The sequence below is a fragment of the Lepidochelys kempii genome, chromosome 1, assembly GCF_965140265.1.
Source record: "Lepidochelys kempii isolate rLepKem1 chromosome 1, rLepKem1.hap2, whole genome shotgun sequence".
Classification (NCBI taxonomy): domain Eukaryota; kingdom Metazoa; phylum Chordata; order Testudines; family Cheloniidae; genus Lepidochelys; species Lepidochelys kempii.
In genome coordinates this window covers 101,676,975-101,684,528 of record NC_133256.1, presented here as the reverse complement: position 1 = coordinate 101,684,528, position 7,554 = coordinate 101,676,975, and the positions used below count along the sequence as shown (strand labels likewise).

The window sequence follows — 7,554 nt, the reverse complement described above, 5'->3', positions numbered from 1 at the left end:
TTATTGAAACCTGAGAGTCTCATGACAGGTTTCAGAGGCCGCCCTGTTAGTCTGTATTCGCAAAAAGAAAAGGAGGACTTGTGGCACCTTCGTCGGATGCAATGAGCTGTAGCTCACGAAAGCTTATGCTCAAATAAATTGGTTAGTTTCTAAGGTGCTACAAGTCCTCCTTTTCTTTTTCAGATTCTCATGTAATTACTTGACTCCAAGTCACCAGGATTAATAAAAACAACAAACATGGCAAAGCTTCAGATAAAATGAAGAACTTGCAATACTGCCAAATAGATAAGGGCACCTCAGAATTTGGCTCACAATTGGTGTATTTTTTTTTTTTTGTGATTAGCTTGTCCCAAACCATGTGTTGTGTTTCTACTGTCAAGAGAAACTTAAATAAAATGTGTCCTGTGCACTAAAGGCTAAAGCCTGATAGATGCTGAGCACTTGCAAGTCAATGCGATACTTAATATTACAACCTGGCCCAGTCCTCTCTTCTGGAAAAGTCACCAATCTGTTGTAAGCAGATCCAGTCCTGGACCCCAGATGCTTCTAAGCCCCCTGGTCCATTTATTGTTTATAGGTCTGTGATTCTAGGGCACACTACCAGGCACAGACCTCTTGTCTGAACTGTTATATCCTTAGGGGCAACCGTTTTAGGAAACAATCACTTGAGACACATTTCAGAGTAACAGCCGTGTTAGTCTGTATTCGCAATGAATGAAGTGATGAAGTGAGCTGTAGCTCACGAAAGCTCATGCTCAAATAAATTGGTTAGTCTCTAAGGTGCCACAAGTACTCCTTTTCTACTTGAGACACAGAGAGCTGTAAACCTTAAAAGCAGCCATTTATTGCCCCACACTGAACTAACCAAAAACCAGCCAAAACTGGCTGGGCTATCCCCTAATAATCTAACTCAGTTGCCATAGCAACAACAAGATTCTATTACCATGACAACCAAATACACAACATATTTCTCCCCCCTTAATGAGAACATCTAAATAAAACAAACACTGGACTAGAGAAGGAGTGAAGACTGCTTCTGTTCCTGGCTAAACCCCAGGGATTATTTTGCCCGGTAACCGTGGGTTCACCCTAGCTAAAGATCCAGTCATTGAGGAGGCCTTCTGTCTCTAAGTGGATTACGGCAGACTTCTGGTGTTGTTGCACCTGAAAATGTCTTGGGCGCAGGCCTAACAATGGGCTCAGGGTTCACAGTGCGAATGGGTGAAGATGTGATATCAGCTCATTCCGGGAAGGAGGGTATCTCTGCCGCTGGCAGTAATGGAGGAGGAAAGTCAGGAACAGGTGACTCTTGATTCGGTGTCTCACTGAAAGTGGTGAAGTCAGGCAACTCAACTGAAGATGTATCCTGAGGACTGGTATGACCTGGCAACAGCTGATCTACATGTCGCCGCCAGGTGAGATCCTCTACAGTCCTGACTGTAGGAAACAGGTCTGGTTTGAGCAATGACAGTGGCAGGGATTCATTTAGCTCCAGAAGTATAATTCTGAGCCAAAACTGGCTGTCCTGGGCTAAAGGTTCGGTCTTTTGCTCTGGGTGCACACCTGATGACTTGACCTTGCTGCTGACGTTGCACAATTTGTTGGGGTCAGAAGGTTTCAGCAGATCAAAGCAAGTGCGCAGCTGTCATCCCGCCATTAGAAAGGCCGGGGATGCCTTGGTCGTAGCATGAGGTGTGTTTCTGTAGGATAGTAAGAAGGTGTCCAGATGCTTTTGAATGGATAATTGTCCTCTTGCTGATTTCAAAGCTTGTTTCATTGTCTGCACAAATCTTTCAGCTAATCCATTGGTGGATGGATGATATGGTGCTGAAGTGATGTGGTGTATCCCATTTGCCTTAATAAAATTTTGAAACTCCTGAGAGACAAACTGCAGTCTGTTGTCGCTCACAAATTGTTCTGGCAGAGTGAAACGACTAAAGAGTCCCCATAATTTTTGGATAGTACTCTCTGCAGTAGTGGACTGCATTATAGAGACTTCTGGCCATTTAGAATGGGCATCTATCTACCACCACCAAGAACATGCTTCCTTCAAGTAGGCCAGCGAAGTCAAGGTGAATACATTGCCACGGATTTTCAGGCCAGTCCCATGGGTGTAGGGGTGCCCACTGGGGTGCATTCCTCAGACCCTGACATGACATACATGCTCTTGCCTTCTCTTCAATAGCACTGTCCAATCCAGGCCACCAAAAATAGCTTTGTGCAGTTTCTTTCATGCTCACTATTCCAGAGTGACCGTAATGTAGCTGTTCTAACATCTGTGATATCAGTGGTGGTGGGATAATGACACGTCTCCCCCACAACAAACAACCAGATTGGATCGATAACTCCGTCCTCCTGGATATGTAGGTAACAAGGTTGGGTGAGACTGGAGAGGTTCGTCGAGATGTTCTGTGCATCACCAGGTCCATAACTTGGGACAATACTGGGTCAACTCAAGTTGCCTTCTTTACCCGAGGAGCAGTGATGGGTGTATTCTCTACCTGTTCAAAGTAAAAGATTTCCTTCTGGGCAATATCTTGATGTTTGACTGGCAAAAGCAGCCTTGAGAGACCATCTGCATTGTCATGCAGAGTGGATTTCCGATATTTGATTTCATATGTGTGAGCAGAAAGCAACAATGTCCAGCGTTGCATACGACTAGCAGCTAATGGGGGGATGCCTGTGTGGGGTCCAAAAATTGAAGTCAGAGGTCGATGGTCTGTGAGAAGAGTAAACTTCCGTCCAAACAGATACTGATGAAACTTCTGAATTCCAAAAACGATTCCCAATGCCTCATGTTCGATTTGGGCATATTTAGTTTCTGCTTTGCTTAGACTGCGTGAAGCAAAAGCAATAGGTCTCTCTTCTCCCGAAAGCATAATGTGTGACACGACCGCTCCCACTCCATAAGGGGTAAGGATGGATCAAAGTGTGTCAGAACTTCAGAATTTAGCAATGCACCCTTAGCTTTGTTAAATGCAACATCACAGGCTTCAGTCCACTTCCAGGCGTTGTTCTGCCCAAGGAGTTCGTGAAGTGGTTTTAGCAGTGTGGCTAACTGAGATGAACGTTCCAGAATAGTTTAATAGTCCTAGAAACAAGTGAAGCTGGCTAACATTTCGAGGCGAGGGAGCCTCCATAATAGCCTTAACTTTTGCAGGGGCCTTACGAAGACCCGTAGCATCAATGATGTGTCCCAAATATTCAAGGGGATTGGAAGAATTCACACTTGTCTTTGTGGACTCATAGGCCATACTCTTCCAGTCTTTGTAGGGTAGCATCTAAATTCGTCAGGTGATCCTCCTCATTCCTTCCAGTGACCAGGATGTCATCCAGATAGCACTGGACTCCTGGCAAGCCACACAAAATCTGGTCCATAACCCTCTGGAACAGGGTGGGAGCAGATGTTATTCCAAAAGGGTAGGCGACAGTATCGATAAAGCCCTTTAGCATCACAATAGTCAACCGCTCTTGGGACTTTTCATCGACGTGCATCTGTAAATACGTCTGACTCAGATCAATCTTACTAAACATTTGTCCTCCAGCCAGGCCCACAAAGAGGTTATCAATGCGGAGAAGCGGGTATTGCTCTGCACACAACACTGGGTTGACAGTGAATTTAAAATCACCACAAATTCGGAGGGGGCCATCTTTCTTCACTATTGCAACGATAGGAGTTGCCCATGGGCTATAGGTAACTGGTATTAGGACTCCATTTGTGAGCAGGCGCTCCAGGTCCGCTTCAACTTTTGGCGTGATGGCATATGGCACAGTTCTGGCTTTCAGATATTTTGGTTGACTGTCAGGTTTAATATTCAATGTCACAGTGATTCTCTTCATAATTCCCAGATCCTCTCCAAAAAGAGCAGCATGTTTCCTTAGTATAGCGGTCAGACCAGTTTCTTCTTTAGTTATTCAGTGCACTTCTGCCCAGATCAGCTGAATCTTTCTAAGCCAAGACCTACCCATTAAGGCTGGGTAGTTACCTCTCACCACAAACAGTGGCAATTTAGCAGCCGGGGGGGGGGCGTAAAGAAATTCCAAGGGGGGGCACAAGGCTGTGAAATTTACATTACGAAAAAAAATTTTATCAGCGTAAAAAAATTTTTTTTTAAATTTAATAGACCAACAGATGATAAATTATATATATTCTTTATACATAATAACTACTCATAAAATTGTCCAGTTACAGGCCTATATTATTTAACTACAATAAAGTATTAACAATCTTCTCATTTTTTATTATGAATATAATAGACAAGAATAAAGGTATAACAAAGTACAATAATAATAAAAATACAATTAAAAATAAAAGTATATAACTGTAATGTTTTCAAATTTCATACCACGAAATGTGAATATTTTTTTTTTTTTTTTGCCTTTCAACGTGTAGGAGTGCTGTTTCGGTAGGTGGGGAGGCTGAAGACCAATGTAGAAAGTGATGGAACTTTTTAAAACTTCCTAGCTTGCTCACGAGAGTGTTTGAGACTGTTCTATTATGGGAGTGGTTACCTCCACCAGTCACCGTGTAAGACCGGCTACTTGCCGGACTGGTGGTTGGGTATATATAGGGTAGCATGCGTCCATACGTAATAGTACTAATAAATAAACGTTTGCAATAACTCAAATTAACTTGCATCCATTATTAGTCACGAATCAGGAAAATTATTTTTATAGATTTTTTTTATTAGTATATTATGGCCGTGATTAAGAAAAGGAAGTAAGATGAAGACTACATTAAGTATGGTTTCACCGTCACGGAAAAAAACGGGATCGATCATCCTCAATGCATAGTATGCCACGCAGTTCTCAGCAATGATGCCTTGAGACCTAGTTGTCTCGAGTGACACTTGACAAAGAGCCACAGCGCTGTGAAAGACAAATCAAAAGAGTTTTTTGCTGCAAAAATTCAAAATTTAAAATTCATGAAGCTAGACACTACTGGAGCTTTTCATCAAGCGTCGGCCAAAGTGGTAGAAGCATCTTATGAACTGTCATTGCTCATGGCTAAAGCCAAGAAAGCGCACACAATAGGAGAAACTCTTGTGAAGCCTTGTGTCAGGGTTCCCTCCCCACTCTGAACTTTAGGGTACAGATGTGGGGACCTGCATGAAAGACCCTTAAGCTTATTTTTACCAGCTTAAGTTAAAAACTTTCCTAAGGCACAAATTTTGCCTTGTCCTTGAACAGTATGCTGCCACCACCAAACGATTTAGACAAAGAACAGGGAAAGGACCACTTGGAGTTCCTATTTCCCCAAAATATCTCCTCAAGCCCTTACACCCCCTTTCCTGGGGAGGCTTGAGAATAAACAAGATGAGCAGAAACCAGCCTTGGATTTTTAAGACCCAAAACCCAATCAGATTCTTAAAAAAACAGAACTTTATTAGAAGAACAAAAAAAAGATAAGAGAACAACTCTGTAAGATCAAAATGGAAGATAATCTTACAGGCAGTCAGATTCAAAACATAGAGAATCCCTCTAGGCAAAACCTTAAGTTACAAAAAGACACAAAAACAGGAATATACATTCCGTCCAGCACAGCTTATTTTACCAGCCATTAAACAAAAGGGAATCTAACGCATTTTTAGCTAGATTACTTACTAACTAACAGTTGTAAGGCTGCATTCCTGATCTGTTCCCGGCAAAAGCATCACACAGACAGACGAACCCTTTGTTCCCCTCCTCTAGCTTTGAAAGTATCTTGTCCCCTCATTGGTCATTTTGGTCAGGTGCCAGCGAGGTTATCTTAGCTTCTTAACCCTTTACAGGTGAAAGAGTTTTGCCTCTGGCCAGGAGGGATTTTATAGCACTGTATACAGAAAGGTGGTTACCCTTCCCTTTATATTTACGACACCTTGCTTGTTGAAAGCAGCTGATATTGTGCTTGGTGCCGAAAGCAAGAAAAAAATATCAGAAATTTCACTTTCCGACAATTCCGTGAAACGTTGCATCAATGACATGGCGAAAGATCTAAAACTTCAAGTTGTGGAGGCAGTGAAAGCTTCTCCTCTTTTTTCAATTCAGTGCGATGATACCACTGACGTAGCACAATTCTCTCAGTTGCTCATCTACATTCGATTCATTAACGATGGAACTGTGAAAGAAGAACTGCTTTTTTCAAAGGAATTGAGACCACATCAAAGGCTTCTGATGTTATGAAAATGGTTTCCGACTTTTTTGAAGAAAATGGACTTTCATGGGAAAATGGACTTTTCATGGGTGGTGTATGCACATACGGTGCTCCAGTGATGCTTGGCTCTCGCTCTGAATTTGTGACATTGGTGAAAGAAAAAAATCCAGCCGTAACCACGACTCACTGCGTCATACACAGACAAGCGTTGGCTGCTAAAAGCCTTCCAGATGACCTATGTGACTCGTTGAATTTGGCCATCAAAGTTGTTAATTTTGTGAAGAACAGCGCTTTAAATAGGAGACTTTTTGCAGCTCTTTGCGTGGATTTGGGAGCGGATCATAAAATTCTTTTGTTTCACACGGAGGTACGATGGCTTTCCAAAGGGAACATGCTTTTGAGATTATTCGAACTGAAAGACGAAGTGGAAATTTTCCTCAAGCAACAGAAAAAAGAAGAGTTATATTGTGTGTTTATGGACCAAATGTTTCAACTTTCACTGTCATACCTCGTGGTCATTTTTGAATCTTTGAACAATCTCAACTTGAAGCTGCAAGGAAACAACACTGCAAACATTATAGCACACCACGATGCCATCAAAGTGTTTACAGAAAAAATCAAGATTTGGAAACGTTGAACGCAAGCTCAGACACCTAATTTTTTGTCTTTTCCAACAGTTTCATCACTTGCTGAAAATGAAGGTTTCCAAGAACTTTATAAAGAGGATGCAAAGAACAAAATTGTGTTTCATCTGGACTGCCTTGCTGACGAATTCATCTGCTATTTTCCAAACAACTTTTCTGACAACCCCGTTCGTAAATTAGCACGTAATCCGTTCAATGTTGATGTTGATTCATTGCCAGGAGTATTGCAAGAACAAGCACTCGAAATGAAATATGATTCAAGTGCGAAAGATATTTCTGAAAACTTAAGCCCAGAGGAATTGTGGATAAAATATTTCCCAATTTACCCGAAAGTTGGGGAAGCAGCGCTGCATATTATTTTTCCGTTTTCATCGATGTACCTCTATGAAAAAAGCTTTTCAAGTTTAGTCATAATAAAAATGAAACAAAGGAATCGACTGGATGTTGAAAACTATAGTTGAAAACTATTTTCATTGTGCACTTTCATCTTTCAACAAGATTCTATTACCACGACAACCATTACACGACATGAACCCTTCCTTGAGTAATGGCACTCTGCAGTCCAGCTGCCCTAAATCCCAAAACTAGTTCCTCAGACCTCTCAAGACCCTAGCTGCGTTGACATGTGTGATGCTTTCCAAGAGTATCCAGGGTTGTGAGGCTCCTGGCTACCATCTGCTCATAGTGTGAGGAAGCCTTGTCTGCGCCAGCCATGGGTCAGCCTCCAGCTTCACAGGCAACTCAAGCACTCCTCTCTAAACCTCGCAGGCCCTGCTG

At 42.2% G+C, this 7,554-nt stretch overlaps 1 pseudogene; it reads left to right on the top strand.

The window, feature by feature from the left end:
- Nucleotides 1–4,925: 4,925 nt before the first annotated feature.
- Nucleotides 4,926–7,238, top strand: LOC140917586 (protein FAM200C-like; annotated as a pseudogene).
- The last annotated feature ends 316 nt before the right edge of the window (nucleotides 7,239–7,554 follow it).